This window comes from Lissotriton helveticus, chromosome 1_1 (genome assembly GCF_964261635.1).
Source record: "Lissotriton helveticus chromosome 1_1, aLisHel1.1, whole genome shotgun sequence".
In the NCBI taxonomy this organism is placed as follows: Eukaryota; Metazoa; Chordata; class Amphibia; order Caudata; family Salamandridae; genus Lissotriton; species Lissotriton helveticus.
In genome coordinates, this window is record NC_136057.1 from 846517938 (window position 1) to 846538624 (window position 20687).

Here is a 20687-nt window from a genome sequence, read left to right on the forward strand (position 1 = left end):
GTGTGAATCTTCACTCAAATTAAACGGGTCGAAGACCGAAGTGATGATCATGGGAAAGCAATGGGTGACCATCCCCCCATCAGCCTGGCCAGACGTGTTCGGGGAAATTCCCACCCCGAAAAAAGAAATTAAGACCCTAGGAGTCTGGCTAGAACCCGAGCTATCAATGAAAACACAAGCGGCCAAAACTGCAGGAACCTGTTTTGGGCTTATGCGCACCACCCGCAAGATTCTTCCCCTACTCCCGCCCACCTCCAGAAAACTCCTAGTCCAAGGGCTAATACTGTCACGGCTGGACTACAGTAACATGGTTTACCTGGGTGCCCCTGAGGCCACCTTGGCTAAAATACAACGAACACAGAACGCTGCAGCCCGACTACTCATGAACCTTCCCTCCAGAGTGTCAGCTAAACCTGCCATCAAAGCCCTGCACTGGCTCCCGGTGCGTCAAAGAGTGGAATTCAAAGCCATGTGCACGGCCTACAAACTGATTAATGGAGCTGGCCCTCCGATTCTCGGCGACCTGGTAACTCCTTATATAGCTCCCAGATCCCTGCGGTCCGAGAATGAACATCTAGCCAACATCCCCAAATTCAAAAAGACACGCACTGGAGGCCGAGGCTTCTCTGTGAAAGCTTCCACCGGATGGAACTCACTCCCCCGTACCCTCAGACTGGAACCCAGCTATCTTATTTTTAGAAAAAAATTGAAAACACTTCTATTTCCGAAATAACGTCCCCCCCTTTCTCTTCTTTTCTTCTTTTTTTCTCCTCCATCTCATCTGGATATCAAAATCATTACAGCGCGGGGATGCCTTCGGGTCACCAGGCGCTCTACAAGTCGTTAAAATAAATAAATAAAATAAATATCAAAGCACTCAACTGCTCCCTCTCCACCTCTAACTTTGTCAAATTCCTGGGCATCAGCATCAATCAGAATCTTACTCTCATCCCCCACATTAAAAATGCCGCTAAAGGTGCTCTCTTCACCCTTCTCCACCTTAAAAAAATCAAACCTTTTATTCCAGATGATGACTTCAAAATCGTTGTCCAATCTCTTGTACTTTCCAGAATTGACTATGGCAACGCCACCCTTGTAGGCACCCCTAAAGTCGACCTTGCCCCAATAAAATCTGTTCTCAACCTGGCTGCCAGGCTTATCTCTGACTGTAAGCGATTTGATCTCATCTCTCCTGTCCTCAAAAACCTCTACTGGCTCCAAATTGAAGGGAGATCCACCTTCAAGATGGCATGTATCACTCACAAAGCCCTTCACCAAAACACTCCCTCCTACCTCTCTGACAAACTACAAAAAGCTGGTTGCTCCAGGTCCTTGAGAAGCACTAACGCCCTTGTCCTCATCCCCCCGAGACTCAAATGTAAGAAGACCCAATCACGTGCATTCTCTGGTAATGCCCCTACGATTTGGAACTCTCTCCCCAAAGATCTTCGCTGCAACCCCTCCTACCCTCTCTTCAAAAAAAGACTCAAGCTGCTTCTTTTCAACAAATACTGGGGTACCTAACGTCGCTGTAATGACACTGTCCTTATTTTTATTCTCCTCGACCCACCCCCTCTTTCTTCCTTTTCCTATTTTCGCTCCCCCTCTCCACTTCCCATCTCTCTCCTATTTTTCAACCTTCCTCGTCTCCCTTATTTATCTCTTAGTTACATTCTTTCCTCCTTTCCCTCGTCTAACTGAAATGCCTTATCCTATGTTAGTTTAATGCATAATGTAATTTTTGTCTTGATGTGTTTACCTATCTGTAAAGCGCTTTGATACTCTTGGGTCCAGTAGCGCTATATAAAACCTTTAAAATAAATAAATAAAATAAATAAATGTCTGGGGAGCGGGCACTGCCGAGGATGAGATCTCCACAGTTGCATCGTAATATGGCGGGTGAAGCTTTCCAAGCCTCGGCGATTGGAATCGGACCACGGCAGTGGCAGTCGCACGGGTGGTCCAACCAGCATCATAATTAGGCCAGAGTTATTTCCCATTGTGTGCTCCAAGTGACATCAAATAGACAACAAGAGTGAAGCTATAAAAGCCCCTGTATTGACACCTACCTATGTACAATTGTATGTTGTGTATAGCTCTGCTCGATTCCTTGGACCAGTATGGGTGAAGGAGTCGTCTACCCACATAGGAGTAAAGCATGAGTTTGTCAGTAATATCACTACCATATAGGCAGAAATTTGGTGATGATTGTGTCAGACATTATGGGACAGATTTATCAAGGTATTGTGTTGACCCTTGAGTCATGCAGGATTGCTCCAAATATTGGTAATTATGACCTTCATGCAGCGTTCTGTGATCTATGGATCAATGTAGCCCTGTGTTGTTAGAAATTGGGTGACTGGTTTATGGGTACACAGCAGCTAAATCAACAACATCCTCAGATGCTTTGTAAAGTAATTTTACATGCTTAAAATCCTATAACCAATTCACAAACGTGAACTTTTACAATGAAAACATTAGGCAATGAGAGAGGTGATGATTTTGGGATCCCCCTATGTAAAAACCTGTGTCGGGTCGGGGACAATCGATATTTGCCCGGCGGTATTGCCTCTGTGACCCTCTAGTTAATTAATCAATGAAGAGGCAGGCGCTGGAGACTGGAAAGCAGGAAACAAGGTTTTTATTCTCTCCGGAGGAGAACACAACGAAACGGACAGAAGGTATCGTTCTGAGGTGCTCTAACTGCATCCCTGAGGCCTGGCCTCTTATACACACGTTTATGACTTTATTGTAGATTACACATTCATGTTAAAGCTTTGATGTATGGAAAAGACATTCCCGGAACTCCCCTTTGGGCCCGTTCCCACACACATTTACAGTTGAAGTCCCCACCCTAGTCACAACAGGTGATGAGTATCACGCAGCTGGATATTCCGCCGATTCACGGAATGTGGGGGGTTTGATCGGATCTCATGGAGTGGGGGCTTTGATCAACCCGGGGATCCTTTGATGGGGGAAGCTTTCTATTGTACGGGGAGGGGCAAGGAATGGTATCGGCAGAGCTGGGTGTCGGCCTGGGAACGGGGAAGACAAAACGGGCACACAGGGAAAAAGGGGGTTTGCATCTAAGGGCCGGAGATCATGAAAGGGAAGCAGGGAGGTGTCGCGCTGGGAACAGGATGAGGGCCTGGGGCAGAGCAGCGCCGAAGAGGGGTTTATGACTCAAGGCAGGTGCAAGCAGGGGGTGGTCAGCGTGCAGGCTTGGTGAAGGCGAAGGGCTATGTCAGGGGCCAGCGGCGTGCAAATGGGTTCGTTCTGCTCGGGGCATCTTAAAAAAATGGCGGGCGCGCACGACAAAAGTGTGGCATCAGGGGAAGAGGCAAGATGGCGCAGATAATGTTCACCAAAACGTACTAATTTTCAACAGTCCTCCCTTTAACATATTCAAGACATCTTGCTGGTTCATTTTCTACTCGGTTCTATTGTGATGGGCATGAGAAAGAAACGGTAGGAACCCTAGAGGAAAAGAGTTGTAAACAATACATTTTAACATTTCTAGTTTTTAGGAGGTGGGCCTATTTGATAAACTTTGATCAATTTGTTTAGCAGGAAAGTCATAGGAATGCAATACAAAAACGATTCTGTAGCGAGAGCAGCAAGCATATTTCATACTGGCAGTATTACATATATATATCAGGTTCGGATTGGAGCATGATCAATACAACGGCGGCTGGGAGAGAAATGAGGTCTAGCAGAAACGGCGATTGGGGATGTCAAATGTTCAAAGTTTAACGAGTTCTCATCATTCTTTGTTGCCTTTCGTTGGCGCTGTTGAGCACCGGCGGTGGAGCTACAAGTCCAGCTCTGTTCTATGTTCTGCGTTGCAGGGCACGACCCTTTCCTCGCGTTTCTGGTCGGAAAGGTCCTTTTCGCCCTGTGTCCTTTGAGGTGATTGTCAGAAAGTTCAGATGGAAGAAGAGCGTACAAAACAGTCCATAGGGTAGGTCAGAGGAAAAGGGGGATGGAGCAAGGCCAAATTAGGAACAAACTAGGGGAACGAGAGACTTCAAATAGGCGGGCGTGTGACCGAATTCAGAGAGCGGGGACTTGTCGACAGACACTGGACATCGAGCAGGGGCATCAGGTCGACCCTTTCTTCTCATGTTGTCGAAAACAGTGCCTCGTCCTGCAGCTCTTTTCTGTCGTGGTCTCGCCTTGGCTAATGTCGCAGGTGTTCCTTAGTCTGTAGTCAGGCCTCGTGCTCCCACATCCGGTCCTTCTCTCCTCCAACAGCAGTACCCTTAAACAAGTTTGAAAAGACAGTCTTTAGAGAATTTGCAGATGAAGATAATCAAAAAGTCTATTTCTCTCCCAGCTCCAGGCAAAGAATGAAAATGCCCGTTATTTTAGTGTTCACAACTGGCATATGAATGACCGGTGACGGGCCTGTTGGATTTACTATGACTTTCCTTAACAATTATTTATTACAGTCACGACAGTTCATCTGATGGTGACCCACCTTCGTGAGACGAACCTGGCAAAGATATGCCGTTCTCTAGAGTTTTACATTTACAAAGGGTACTGTGAGTCGTCAACATGGTACTACGCAGGTATTTTGCTGAGAGACGAACATGGCTAAACATTTCCTTTCTATCGATGCATCCTGCCTCTCAACTACTACGGGGTTCATTTCGATGATTTCTTTACCTTGGACTAGTCTGTTAACCTTGTAAAACATCACTCTGGATCCTACGTAACCTTTTACAGCCCGATTACTTAATTAGGAAGGACAGGGGTTTTATGGGAAACAACCAGGGACATAGGAAACTTGTGGTAAGGGCATAAATTGACCCATCTCTCACAACCGGAAATGAGGGGTAGTTTCATAATTCCAGTTTTTGGGCGGCTGATACAGGGGAGGTAACAGGGGTGATCATTTTTTTTTTTTTCGGTTTGGGTATTGCGACAATTCGGGGAGGGAGGGTCGCGTATTCTGAGGTCCTTGTTTTATATCATAGGAGCCGTTGACAGGTAGTTCCCTTATTTCGGGTCAGATTAGGGAACCTCTGTCGTCTTACCTGTCCTTTCCCTTACGGCCCAACCTCGGTTCATTGACTTCTAGCGGAAAAGGAGAGGTAATGACGCGGCTTCAGGGTGATTGTATTAAAGACAAGTTTTTGTGCAAATACTGACGGTATTTGAAGCCAATTAGGTGGTGTGCTAGGGGTGGCAGTCTGCCAATTTCGGGGCTAATCACTCGGAAGAGTGGGAGTGCAAAAATAGAGGGAGAGAGAGAGAGAGAGAGAGAGAGAGAGAGAGGAGAGAGAGAGAGAGAGAGAGAGAGAGAGAGAGAGAGAGAGAGAGAGAGAGAGAGAGAGAGAGAGAGAGAGGAGAGAGAGAGAGAGAGAGAGAGAGAGAGAGAGAGCAATGGCAGGCTAAATAGTACACGTGCAACAGAGAGGGTGGCAGTGTATTCAAGAAAGTCTATTTAGTGCATTACACAGTAGAGGGCATTCACGGGTCTGCGTTAGAATCTTGTAATCATGCAGTTTGAGCGTTAGACAGGGTAGAGGGGGACGTGCCTTGAGAAAAAGGAAAGAAGAAAGGAGGTACCATTTTGTCGCACTTTTCGCATTCTCGGTCCTTCGACCAGTTGGGTCGACGCCTCAGTCACACACACACATTCCCTCATAGTTTCGCATCATACGTGACATGGGTTCATTCGTCCGGTCTGGTTTAAGGGTGATCACTTTTTATCAGGTTGTGCTAATTTTCCGGGTTTGTTCGATACGTGGAGTAGTTTGCAGGTGTGCTTAGACACCACCTTGCGGCGCTAGTCCGCTTCGTGTATTAGACATGGCAAGGCTTCAGATCTTCGCCACACCTCGGCTGTAATCTCTGATGTAACCTGCAGAGGGAGGAAAAAGGGGTGGGGGAGACAGCATTCGCGCATATTCAAATACATGGATTCATAAGTCCTTTACTTACCTCTTACTCGTCTTTCCTCCTCGGGGCAGGGTCCCCGGGGATATGGTTTCTGGAGTCGGGGGGGGGGGTAGTGTGTCCATATAGGTCATGTGCGGGGAAACGTAAAAAGGAAACCAGAGGTGCTTAGTGCGAGGTATCTAGTCAAAGGATGTATCTCACTATCGGGATCCTTAAACCTCTTTCAACGCTGTGGCGTTCTAAGGTTCTTCGGTTCTTGGGTCAGCTCCGTTCCCTGATACTTTGGAACGTTGTACTTTATAACATTTACATTATTCCATTCCACCCTCCTTTTACATTCCCTCATTTACACCGTTCGTTTTACCCATCCTTGGAAGTCAAGGTCTTCCTCTACGCGAGAGTTCATGAGTCAGTCGCGTACTTTGAAGGCGGAGTGTCGTGTTGTCGATCCGATCCGTCCTCCAGGGCTGGGCAACCATCTTCTTTTAACCTTAAAGAGAGAGCAGAGTAGGGTGCACAGAAAAGAACTTTCCCACCGATCCCACATTTTTAAAATAAAGCATGCAATACCCGTCCATAGTTTCAAAAACTTTATTTTGCAAAATCATTTCAGCATGAGGTTTATGAGGGTGCGGTCGTATTTGGCCGGTCGTGGCAATGGCTAAAGTGCGTACAGTGGGGGGGGTGTCGTTTTGCAGCAATAAAAACATCGGGAAGTTTTACTCATTCATTTGCAAGAAGCTAAAACGTCTATTAATTGGCTGGGGGTTCGGGGGCATTTATTTTCATAATTTAGGAGCATAATCATAATAGTTGTAATCAGATTTCCTATATGCATACCGTACGTGTGCGTCGTAAATGAGGTTTACATCTGTTATAAAAATATAATACATTGTACATTTGTAATCAACATTTGTAACGGGGATCCTTTCGTACTGTTCGTCGAGTGAGTTCTCCTTGTCTTTTCTAGCCAAGTGTACAAAGGATCATATAAAATCTCAGAACATCAAGTTTATATTAGTGCGAAGGAACACCACGAGGTGTTCGTAAGTTCCGATTGATACCAGCGCCATTTTGGGCGGGGCCGGCTCAGTCCGGAAGCAGCATCAGGGGGAAATGTTTTCCCATTACTGGCAGTTTGGACCAGAGTCCTTTTCGGCAGTTCTAGAATTCATGCTAACAGAAGGAGTGGCAATGTCATGTTTGTTTCGTTGGCGATCAAGGCAGCCGTCCCTTACCGGAAGCCCGCAAAGGCCGAAGGTTCCGCCGGGGACCTTTGTAGGATCTTCAAGGCTGCGGAGATGCTGTCGGAGATGGGGGCTCGTGCTCCAGGGGGCAAATGTTCGAGTTATATTGCTGGTCAAAGTTACTCTAGTGGCCGGGGCCCGCCTTCCAGCGGACCCAGACGCCATTTTGAGGCCCTACAGGGGCCACTCTCGTCGAGTTTGCAAGAGTGGGAGAGATCCTTCGGAGTGAACGGAAGAGGTCCCTGTTGTGTGAAAGCGGGACGTTCAACTGGGGTGCAGCTGTGATGCCCCCCCACCGGGGGGGGGGGGCGAGGGAGACTCGTTCGCATCGTCTCCTTCTCCCGGTGCACTCCATGCCGCTCCTTTTCATCGCCCCGCATGAAGGTCTCTCCACATCCGGTGTTCCCCAAGTCCTGTGCTCAGTGCTGTGGGAGCATGGCCACCTGTGGCGCGCATTCGGCGCGGCACGAGTATCAGTGCAGTCATTGCAGGTTCGGTGTTCCGAAAATATGGTCACCATTGCACGTTCGGTGCTGCGCAAGTACTGGGGTGCCACCATGGTGTGTTCGGTGCTGTGGAAGTATTGGCACCATCGCCTGACTGGGGGTGTTCGGCGTCGGGCCGGGGGCTGGGAGACCTCCTATCGGTGGAGGTGGGAGAGGCTCGTCCGCGCCGCCTCTCCCTCCCAGCCCAATTTGGACAAATTGTTGTGGAGGTACGTGCAGGACATCCCGCCGTCCAGAGCTGCTGCGGCTGTTACGGAAGAGAAAAGGAAAAAAAGGTGCCTCGTTCTCCTCTGGACATGTGGCGGGACTACTTAAGTCTATCCAGGCCCGTTGCGGCTGGCTGAGGAGACATGTGGCGGGACTACCTACAACTGCCCCGGCTGCTGGCTCCTGCCTCTCCTCCGGCTCCCCCATACGTTAAGATTTCCTGACCAAGAGTTGGCGGCCGGGCCCGCCTTATATGGGTTGCCGTTGGTTGGGCGTAGCCGTAACCCTGCCCTACTTTGGAAGGTTCCAGAATGGGGGGGGGGGCGAATGTTCTGTTTGACTTTCATTTTCTACAGTTTACCGTTATTATTCCTTGTTTGTCGTGTTAAATTAAAAGTTCAAGTTCATTAATGGTCTACGGATTTTGTTTTACCATTTCTTTCTTTCCAGGTTGCTTTTATGCTAAGTTTCTGCTAACAGAGGTTGAGTAACACGGGAACACGTGTAGAGGGATGACGCAGATTTGTACATTACATACACACAAACTCAGACGGGGGACAGTACAAGTACGACGTACAAAGACCCAAGACGAATATAAAACAGTTATTGGTCATAATTATCTCTTTCCGTCTGTAAGTTTGAAACGAGGCTGGGTTCCCGTCTTGACGTTGCCCGACCTAGGAGAACTTGAGCATGCCGCTGAAATTGTCCTGGCGAAATCTGTGCCATCGGGCATAATCAAACGTGGTGGTTCTGTCTGGTCTGTCTATGTAAGTCGGGTTCTTCTTTGTCTCGCGCTTTTTCTCGTACTGCCGGTCTGTCGTTCCTGTTGGCCCTTTGCCTTTACTCACGCTCAGTAGAGTCGGGCATTGGGCTTTCCAGTGTCCGACATACCTACAAAAAGCGCATTGGTCTGGCCCTAAGTCTGGTCGTCTTTTGCATAGTGTCGGGGGATAAGTTGTGGGTAGCGGTGTCCTGGGGTTGTCCTGTCGGTATATTTCTCTACTTGGTTTGTCCTCGTCGTTGCATAGCCTCTCTGCGCCACATACCGAGACTGTCGAGCATAATTGGCGTTGTCTTATTATTTCGAAGGGCTATTTCTAACGTTTCTATTTTATCAAGGTCAAAGGATCCTGCCAGTGGCCACTGTTTGTCTTGACTCTCTTCGGTATACCTGTGCCACAATTTATTATAGGCTATGGTGACTAATCCATAGTTTATGAACATGTCCTTATTAGGGGTGCCTTCTAGTGGAGCTATATGGTCCACCTCTAATACACGGTCCGGGCTAAACAGGCTATTAATCAGTGGGGAGAAGACAGACATGACGGCTCGTAACGAGGGACTAAAAAGTCAGCACTGCCTATCTTATCACTAGGTGCAAAGACTGGACAGAATATTTCTATTCAACGTTGTTTGCAGGCAGTGAATACCTCATGGATCAAAAATAACAAAAAGACCAATAAATAACAATGGGGAGAATGAGTAGGTCCGCAAAGATCTGCGTTACCTACCCTTTTCACTATCTGCAAAAAGGGTGGTCTCTTCCCTGTTTGCAGACAGGGAATCTCCAGGAAACAATAGTTTTGCGAACAACAGTTCAGTTTCAAGTAATTATTGAGTGGGGGAGAAAAAATAAGCACGGCTGCTGCCCTACCTATCCTCCACTGCTTGCAAAGAGAGAGCCCGTTGTTTCTCCGTTTGTAGACAGTGAATCTCCAAATAAATAAAGAGCAATACTAGTATTTTTGAACAATCAAACAATCAAGCAATTATTTCGCAACTTGTCGTGATTACACGACCTTACCCGGACCATGTGGACAGTTTCCTGTCTTCCGAATCCAGCGCCCGATCGTCCTCTTTTTCTCGTATTTCTCACGGCACTCCTGATGGTCCCCAGTCAGGACCGTAGATCACTCGAGAGAGGTCTGTTCGGAACTAGTGAAGTTCGGATGATCGGCTGCCAGACGAGGGTCTATTGGGCAAGAGCTCTCCCGATCGTTGCAGTCGTTCACTCTGTCGTCGGGACCTCTCCCACTGGATCCACGAGTCGCTGATGGGCCCCACGCTTGGGACGCCAATTGTAAAAACCTGTGTCGGGTCGGGGACAATCGATATTTGCCCGGCGGTATTGCCTCTGTGACCCTCTAGTTAATTAATCAATGAAGAGGCAGGCGCTGGAGACTGGAAAGCAGGAAACAAGGTTTTTATTCTCTCCGGAGGAGAACACAACGAAACGGACAGAAGGTATCGTTCTGAGGTGCTCTAACTGCATCCCTGAGGCCTGGCCTCTTATACACACGTTTATGACTTTATTGTAGATTACACATTCATGTTAAAGCTTTGATGTATGGAAAAGACATTCCCGGAACTCCCCTTTGGGCCCGTTCCCACACACATTTACAGTTGAAGTCCCCACCCTAGTCACAACAGGTGATGAGTATCACGCAGCTGGATATTCCGCCGATTCACGGAATGTGGGGGGTTTGATCGGATCTCATGGAGTGGGGGCTTTGATCAACCCGGGGATCCTTTGATGGGGGAAGCTTTCTATTGTACGGGGAGGGGCAAGGAATGGTATCGGCAGAGCTGGGTGTCGGCCTGGGAACGGGGAAGACAAAACGGGCACACAGGGAAAAAGGGGGTTTGCATCTTAGGGCCGGAGATCATGAAAGGGAAGCAGGGAGGTGTCGCGCTGGGAACAGGATGAGGGCCTGGGGCAGAGCAGCGCCGAAGAGGGGTTTATGACTCAAGGCAGGTGCAAGCAGGGGGTGGTCAGCGTGCAGGCTTGGTGAAGGCGAAGGGCTATGTCAGGGGCCAGCGGCGTGCAAATGGGTTCGTTCTGCTCGGGGCATCTTAAAAAAATGGCGGGCGCGCACGACAAAAGTGTGGCATCAGGGGAAGAGGCAAGATGGCGCAGATAATGTTCACCAAAACGTACTAATTTTCAACACCTAACATAGGGGAAGGACCAAGCAGATGCCTTGAACACAAAGAGCATAAACAAAAAACACATTTTGTTGAACTTCAGTGGTGGTCCCATCCTCTTAGGACCACCCCAAGCACAGTTATTGACAAAAAAGCAATCCCAACCAAAGGCCCTGCAAAGCATTATGGGACGAGATTAGCAGTGGGCATTGAATATTATAGTATCCAATATCAAAATAATTCTACAAAGAGCTGCAGTTCACTTAGTGGTTACTAGATGTCCCTCACGAGTCAAATGCAAAGCATTGAAATTATTCTTACATCAAGCTGCAGTTCCACTAGTCGTTACTAGATGTCCCTCACGAGTCAAATGCAAAACCCTGAAACCCTTTCATCAAGCATTTGCATTTGACTCGTGAGGGACATCTAGTAACCACCAGTTTAACTGCAGCTCTTTGTAGAATTATTTTGATATTGGATACTAAATAATATTCACTGCCCACTGCTAATCGCATCACATAACGCTTTGCAGGGCCTTTGGTTGGGAATGTTTTGTTGCCAATAACTGTGCTTGGGGTGGTCCTAAGAGGATGGGACCACCACCAAATCGTTCAATAAGATGTGTTTTTTTGTTTTCAAGGTATCTGTTGGGCACTCCCCCTAGGTTAGGGAGGCTCCCAAAATCATCACCTCTCACTGCTTGCTAATTTTTCAGTTTGACTTTTGTGAAAGTACTATATGCACTTTAGCATATAAAGATAGAGATACTTATTTTATCATAACTGGCACAGTGCAGGATGCCTTTTGCAATTATTATGTAATTTTTACACAGTGCAAACGAGTACACAGTGTCATCAGCTACGCTACGCAGACTACGTGTACTACGTGAAGTTCAAAGTATACTATGTGAAGCTACGTGTAGTGCTGCTATGCAAACTAAGCCCAAGGTTAGTTATGAGCCAGGGTCAACCAGTAACCACAGTCCTAGTCAGAGTAAAGGCAGGCAAACCCTAAATGAACCTGTGCTCATCCTCTGGTACCCTGGCACAGAGCAGACAGGCTAAACTTAGAGGAAATGTGTGCAACACTTCAAACAGTAAAACAGTGAAAACCCTACACAAAAACATCCCAAACCAGATTTAGAAAAATAGAACTTAGTTTAATAAATAAAACAAAACTAAAATGACAAAAATCCAATGACTAGAACTGTAGTTATTGATTTTAAAATTGTGGTCACACGGGACCGGGACAAAGTCAAAAGATCAGGCCAAATGCGATGGAGTGCAGGCCAGGCATGGGGACCCAGTTAGGCCCAATGAACAAAATACCTTAAATCTTGGACGTGGAGCGTTGGATTTGCATGGAAGGTGAGTCAAGCAGGCGAGGCGATGCATCAGCTCCGAGATGCGGTGAGGCTGTGGTGCAAGGTCCTTTTGCGTCGATGTTGAGGATCCTGTCAACGGGGCTTGTGATGCAAAGTCCGGTGTTGGGGGTGCAATGCGCAGCTGAAGCAATGCACTGATTACGATGTGCTTTGAAGCTGTGATGAGAAATCTTGGCATCATTGTCGCGCTGGCGGTTACACAAAGGTGATGCAAGTCTTTTGCAACATGCACAATCCATGCAGCAGTGGTGATGCTTCAGTTCTGCTTGGGGATACATCGCTCAGCCGAGGAAAGGTGCTGGTTCTGATCGGGAGTGCATCACTCAGCAGGGAAAATTTGTTAGTTCTTCTGGCAAGCACCCTCAGCCTACTTCCAAGGGTCCGGGACTGGGGTAGACTCACAAAGTGTCTCACCAAATGTGACTTTTCCCCACAGTCATATTTAATGAGACATGCGCCCACATGGCTTAGAGGTTGATCCTATTTATAGAGAGGGGGGGCACTAGGAGCTGATTATTAGGTCCAGTGACCCTTCTTCCCGAAAAGTAACTAGTAAACAAAGAGAGTCACCGTTCTTTGTAGAGGATGAAGGAGGAAGAAACTTTTTTGTGCTGCTCTAGGGAACATTAAATCCCTCTGTAGCTGGGTACATGTCCATAATGGACATATATAATGGTCAACATGTTTCGCGCTGTGTGCACAAGCAACACACATGGAAACAGCAAAAAAGAGGAGAAATTAAACAATCGTCTCGCCAGGTTTTCCCTGGTCTTAATTTTGGCACTGCCCCATATTTACGCCACCCTTGTAAATATGGGGCAGCATCAAAATCAATGGGTGTTGTGGTGGAATGCCCACAGCAACACCCATTGCCCTCCCCTTTCATGCTAAGTATAACGTGAAAGGGTGCCTTATTAACATGGAAGTGTTCAGCCCCGTTAAGTGGCTTAACACTGCCTTGTAAATAAGGCAAAGCCCATATCACCACAGGAATGTCACTAAAAGTGACGTTCCTCTGTCGAGAGGGGCTTGTAAATATACCCCTTAGTATCTTATCTCCCTCTTTCTATATCAACTATTAATCAAATTTAGTTTGGCAGTGGCTTAACTGTTTGGTAGAAGGAACCATGTTGGCTATGCTGCTAATTAAACTTTTTCATCTCTGCTGTCCAAAATCAGTTTTGAGGGCATCAAATACCTTCCTCATCTAAGAAATCGCCTAGCTTTCTCCATGCTAACTCCCTCCATGCTTCAAAATGTCTGCCCTACATTAGCAGGCATGAAATCTGGGCAACCTAGGAAGAATCAGCGTGCACAGGAAGGGCAATGCAGTGGAGATACGCTTCACCACCAATTTGACCCACACCGTCAGCGTCATCCTTGTATTTGAGAACTAGTACAGGCTCAAGCTTGGAGTTTCTTTCCAACTACAATACTTTCTAAATATGGGTTACAGCTATTATTTGATCTGTGAAGCACCATAAGGTTCATGTTTAGCCCATCTGAGTATGTACCTCAGTTGCACCGTTAGATTGTACCTCATGGGATTTAGATGCCATAATGCCCCACAATCAGGCGCTAATGAGACAAATCTCTTTACTACTTACCCTCCAAACCCCAGCCTCCAGTTAAAGCTATCTATTACTTTTGGAGTTTTTTAAATTACAGAAATGTGAGTTGATAATGGCAGCGCTTGAAATAAATAAAAAAAATTGGACTGGACCTTATTTTTATTTGCTATTGTTCTAACGAGCTAGAAAAGAACCCTCAGAGAGCACAATAGCACATACAGAAGGGTATAGGAATAAATCGTTTTATTAGTATTTTCGATACATAGAGCTGACCTATAGTCAACTGACCAGCGAGAAAAGTTGTACTCACAAAAAGAACAAAACTCAGTTGATGGGAAGAAAGACAACCTACCTCAATCGAGTTACTATTCAAGAACCCGATCTTTGCAACCAGACCATTTCCCTTGGCCAGCCCAAATTCTTGTGACCAACCCGGGAAGTTTATTTACGTCAAATTTCAATCAAGCGATTGGCTGGTAGGAATCACAGTATATGGTACTTACTCGATTTAGGAATGACAGTCACTACATCCTCTCTCATGGACAATGTTGTTGTACCTTCCTTTTAAATATCCTAGCTGAGGGGTTCTTAAGCTGTGGGCCGGGGAGCCCTGGGGTGCACAAGGCCTATTCAGGGATTCTGTGATTGCTTAGAAAATTAAAGAGCATGATAGGATTAATAAAGTATATACAAATAAAGAAGCAACATTTAAAATTTACATTTTGAAGTGTTCTGTAAGTGTAAAGAAATTTGAAATTGGAGGCTAAAAATTAACTGGTATCCTCAGATTGGTTGGTGAGAGCAGTGCAAGTACATACAAAAATATATAGTATAATGATGGGTAGCCTCAATCGTATTTGGAAAAACTGCATTCTTCACACTAAAATGATTTCTTTTTTACATTTGTCTGTGAATTAAATAAAATAATTAATAAATTGCATCTATATTGGATGAATCCTTGTTTTTACACTTATGTGTATTGCTTTGAGGTACAAATCATCAAAATTGCTTAGGCTAGAGTACTCTGCTTCCCATTATGTCTCACTTGAGGCTTCCGGATTCCAATAATGATTCAGCGCAAGTCCATGGATTCCAATAATGGTACAGTGGGGATCCACAGAAGTAAAAAGGGTAAGAACCACTGCCATACTTAGTATGGGGGTTATAATCCCACACAAGGTCTTACAAAACAGCAGAGAGTGGCCATTGTGCCCAGGGAATCTGTACAGTTTCAATTTAGAGAAGCTAGATTGGATTTCATCTATCACTGTAGGCTGTTCCATCATGTTTGTTTGTGGGTTCATTCAAGTTAATTAAATTGCTATTGTAGATTGGCTTGCTCTTCAGTTTTCTCCTTATTCAATCTAGCCGATGCCGCTATAAAGCTTCCCCTCACTACAGCCTTTAGTGCATCCCACAAAGTTCTATCATCAGCTTCCTCTGCGTCATTTTCTTTCATGATTTTAGTAATGCAGTCATTAAGCTCTTCCTTAACTAACTTATCCTGTAATAAGCAATCTCTAAGCCTCTATCTCCAGTCACAGTGTGTATCAATACTCAGATGTGAGTCAGACAAGGCTATGTAGCCTTTATCTAGTTGATGAATATGTTGGAGCATTAATGCTGTGACTAAGAAGGCATCGAACCTGCTAATAAAGAGGTGGCCTGCCAAGTAGAATACATACACCAGGCCACTGGTTGGTAACCATTACTGTCCATAGTGTCAGTGCTTGGTCACGCACATTGGCATATCTCTCCTTGAGTATGTCCAAGACCATATCTACGTCTCCTCCAATGGTCAGTGGCCCTTTTGCTATATGCATAATATCTTCAACAATGACCCTAATGAATCTCTCCTGGCCTCAGTTGCAGAGTCGAACTAGGACAGAAAATAGGCCCGGATCCAAAATAAACCTGGCCGCCATCAGTGAAACAGACAGCTAAAATAGTGGCCACAATTGCAAATAGGGTTTTGACCTTGTAAATACACAGTGTATAGGTGTCCTGTAAGGTATGGAAGACTGCATGCATTTTTGCTAGCTACAGGCAATGTTTGTGGAAACATCAGGGAAATCCACTGTTAAATGAACCAGACAAAACCATAAAACAGGCCCACCAATTAAAAAAAAATAGCCCTCACATTGACTTATCAGACAAGCCCATCGGGCACTGCCTGATTGCCCAATAGGCCGGTCCAACCCTGCCTAGTTGAGAAACTATGTATTCCTAATAGTAAGTATATCTGCTGCTACTCGAAATATCAAGGTAAGGGATCTACCCAGAGTGTCTGAATCAACCTTTAAAACTTCAAATGGGCCATTTTGAGAGAGGAGGATGCCAAATCACCTAAATTTAGTAGGTCCTAAAGTGAAGAACTGGGTCAGCAGCAAATTGGTTTCAAGTCTGTACCAATCCTCCTTCTTGATACGATGCATCTCTTCCAGGACACAAGCATTGCCTTTCATGTCTTTCAAAATGTTCAGGACTGCTAAACGCTTTGCAAGGGCATTACGTCTCTTCACATTAAAGCTAATCAGTTTAACTATTATGTCCGATTAGTCTGTGATCTGTGTATCCTGGTAGTGCAAGGGGCATCCAAAAAAGTATACTACCTCCATCCTAACCAAACACTCCTGTGGAGATGCTCACTAACCTTCTACCCATGTTAAACTAAAACCAAGGTGTAGCAAAGGAGAATAAAGTAAATAATAGGACTAGGAGATCCACTGAGTAAGTCTGTTGCGGGAGTCCAACCACAAGATATATCCCATATCCATACAAGATTACTTCCCCAAAACTGGTTCTGGTGTACACACACACACACACACACACGCATACACACACACGCATACACACACACACAAATACACCCCCACACACGCAAACACACACACACCTTAGTCTGGAGCGAATGTTGATGGCTGCCGATAGACAAACTGCCAACAGGAAGGCCAGATGTACCCAGAATGAATCAGTCATGCATGTAAAAAGCAAGCTGAAGCCAAAGACTGAAGGACACGTTGATGTCTGCCCGTAAAAGGAAGTTGTGTTTTAGATGTGGATTTTTATTTCCACACAAAGATAAATGTCCTGCTCTCAGACAGATTTGTAAAGTCTGTGGGAAGAAGAACCATTTTGTGACAGTTTGCAAAGCCCAGAGAATTGCAAGTGAGTCACAGTGTAAAAACAAAATGGCCGCCGAAATGTTCAAGAAGCAAAATACGATGCAGACCCACAAGTCCAACTGGAAACATCAATTAAAACAAATCAACACAGAACAACATCGATTGTCGTCTGAATCATCGTCAAACAGTTATTCTGTATCAAAGTCAAGTGATAGTGAAGAAAATGATTGTGACATGTCGATATTTACCTCAGAAAAGCGTGCACAAGTTGAGCTGGCATCTTGTGATGAAAAATGTCAGTAAAAGAAGGATAATTTTCTAAAATGGGACAACCCAATTGGTCCAGGACCTGGGTAAATTGCGATATGAGAAACAATGGTCCTTACCATCAATAAAGCAAAGCATGAGTCAATACACAGTTACTGAGTCAAAATTATTTAGAGCATATCTTAATTCTGCAGCTCTATGAGATGAATCTTACATATGGTACAGCAAACAAGCAAAACAGCAACATACTTATTTGTTACCATGCAATTTAATTCATTGCTAATTAAATGGATATTTTGAATTCATAAAAACAGTTTCCAAGTGTCACATTCAATACATTAATACAACAACTTGGCCAAAGGTGTTTATGCCCCAAAATAGGACGTGCAAAAGCAGGCGTGATGAGGAATGATATAAGTGTTTTTAGAAAAGTAAGAGAAAGAATCAGAAAAAATTGTGACAACAAATACAGTAACTGCTGAAAACAAATTAAAATAGTGCAGTTTAATCACATAGGATAAGGCATTAAATCAAACGAACGGAGGGAAAAATAGCTAAGAGGTCAGTATAGGAGAAGAGGACAATTGAACAAAAATTAGATAGAGATGGGTGGTAAAGAGGGAGAGAGAAAATTGGAAATGGGAGTATGAGGGGGTGGGTCAGGGAGAGGCCAATGAAGGAAAGGACAGCATAATTTCAGTAACATTAGGTACCCCAATATTTGTTAAGAAGAAGCACCTTGAGGTTTTTTTTTTGAAGAGAGGGTATGAGGGATTGCAGCGAAGAGCTTTGGGGAGAGAGTTCCAAATCAAAGGGGCATTTCCTCAGAATGCCCGTGATTGAGTTTTTTTATTTTTAAGTCGAGGGGGGATAAGGACAAGGGCGTTAGTGCTTCTCAAGGACCTGGAACACCCTGCTTTTTTTAATTTGTCAGAAAGGTACGAGGGGGTGTTTTGGTGAAGGGCTTTGTGAGTGATACAGGCAATCTTGTAAGTGGATCTTCCTTCTATTGGGAGCCAGTTGAGGTTTTTGAGGACTGGAGAGATGCGATCAAATCGTTTGCAGTTCGAGATGAGCCTGGCCGCCAGGTTGAGAACAGATTTATTTGGAGCCAGGTGGATATTGGGAGTGCCAGCAAGAGTGGCGTTGCAGTAATCAATTCTTGAAAGGACAAGAGATTGTACAATTTTGAAGTCGTCCGCTGGAATGAAGGGTTTAATTTTTTTAAGGTGGTTTAGAGTGAAGAAAGCACCTTTCGCCGCATTTTTAATGTGCGTGATGAGATTAAGATTCTGATCGATGCTAATGCCAAGGGATTTGACAGAGTTGGAGGTGGAGAGTGAGCAGTTAAGGGCTTTGATATCTGAGATCCAGTTCTGGATAGGCAGTGAGTTGATTTTGGGAGTGAAGAGGATGATTTCAGTTTTTTGGGGATTAAGTTTGAGGTGGTTAAGATGGAACCAGGCTTGGACTTTATTCAGGGTATCATTGAGGTGTAAGATGTCATTGTGGGATTTGATCTTGTAGTATAGTTGAGTATCATCAGCATAGAGGTGATAACTGATTTTAGCTTATTTGAGAATCAAAGTGAGGGGTTCCATGAAGAGGTTGAAAAGGGTTGGGTATAGGATTGAACCTTGTGGGACACCAAGTGAGACAGGTTGAGGTTTGGAGAGGCAGTCACTGAACTTGATTTGTTGGGTTCTATTTTGGAGATACGAGGTGAACCATTTGAGTACATTGCCCTTTAGACCAAAGCGATCTTTGAGAGTTGTAAGAAGGGTGGGATGGGGGACAGTATCAAAGGCTGCAGAGAGGTCAATGAGGATTAGGAGGGAGGATTCGCCTTTGTCCAGAGATCGATGAATGTCAACCATAATATTTAGCATAGCAGTTTCGGTACTGCATCCTTTTCTAAAACCAGATTGGAAAACTTCCAGGAGATTGAAGGAGACTATGTGGTTATCTAGTTGAGCCAGGACACATTATTTCAAGGGCTTTGGAGAGGAAAGGAAGGTTTGAGATAGGGCGCAAATTGTTTAGGTCATTGGGGTCAGCCGAGGTGTTTTTGAGGATGGGGGAGATTTGACCCAGTTGCAGGGAGGCAGGAACACAACCAGTGGCAAAGGAGGAGTTGATGATATTGGTCCAATGAGGGGCAATGATGTGTTTGAGTTTTTGGACCAATTGGGCGGGAAGAGGATCTTTGGTATGAGATGATGGTTTGAGTTTAGAGATGATGTTAAGGACAGTAGTTTCAGATATTGGACAGAATTCGTTCCAATGGGCATTATTTTTAGGGAGGGGGTCAGTATAAGTGGCGATCGACTGGGGGAGATCAAGTAGGGGTTGAGATGGGTTATGAAAAGGGGGGGGGGGGGACAAAAGTGCAATAGGAGTGTTCGTGAGGGGGAGTTGGCTGAGGGGAGATTGGAGTGAGAGAGGGGTGGAGGAGAAGGATAGCTCGATCCACCGATAACCAATGTGTTTTGTGCCTCTTTTCATGCTAAATATTTTAGGCAAAGGCTCAGAACAACATCGCCTTTAACAAGCATTGGCAAAGCCAATCGGTCTTGCCTAGAAGAAATATTGGCTTTGGCAATGTTGAGTTGCCGTGTTGTACACCGGTGTGGCTGTTTTTCAGTATGGTTAAAAGTTAGTGGCATGGAGTGTCCTTGAGTGAAGTGATAGGAATAGAGTGTAATTGACTGGAGTTTTTAGAGTAGTAGTTGTAGAGTGGAATAGGGGGAGTAGAGTGTCATACAGTTGAGTAGAGGGGATTAGAGTTTAGTCGTTGAATTTGAATTTAAAATATTTATATAGCGCAACGTACAGCATACGGTTTCTTGGCGCTGTGGAGGCTAATTTAGCAGCAGGACGAAAACCAGTGGATAGGAGAAAATTAAGGTCAGTTCACATTAAGAAAAGCCTGAGTAAAGAGAAAGGTCTTGAGATCTTTACGAAAAAGAGAGTAGTGTCTGGCCAGGCGCAAGTGATCGGGGAGGGAATTCCAGAAAGATGGTGCTAGAACTGAAAAGTTGGCTCCGCCCCATTTCTTGCGTCTGTACCGGGGTACCTGAAGGAGTGATTGTGTAGATGAGCGAAGCTCACGGACAGGGATGTACTCTTTTAACAAAGAAGAGATAAAAGCAGGGGCAGTCCCCTGACGCGCCTGAAAAACCATGCAACCGGTTTTGAACAGGGATCGCTCCCTGACAGGTAGCCAATGCAGTGCCTTCAGTAGGTGAGTAGAATGATGGGAGCGGGGGAGGCCATACACCAACCTGGCCGCCTGGTTTTGAACCAGCTGGAGCTTCCGCAAACCATACGCTGGGATGCCGTTGTAGAGGGCATTAGCGTAGTCCAGCCGGGAAATAACCAGTGCGGACATGATTAACTTAAGTGCAAGGGGAGAAAAGAAACGAGAAACAGAGCGGATAGTTCGAAGAACAAGGAAGCAGGAAGAAACAACAGAACTAATTTGTGAGTGAAGATTGAGATGATTATTAAGTTTAATGCCCAGAGTCTTAACTGAGGAGGAGGGT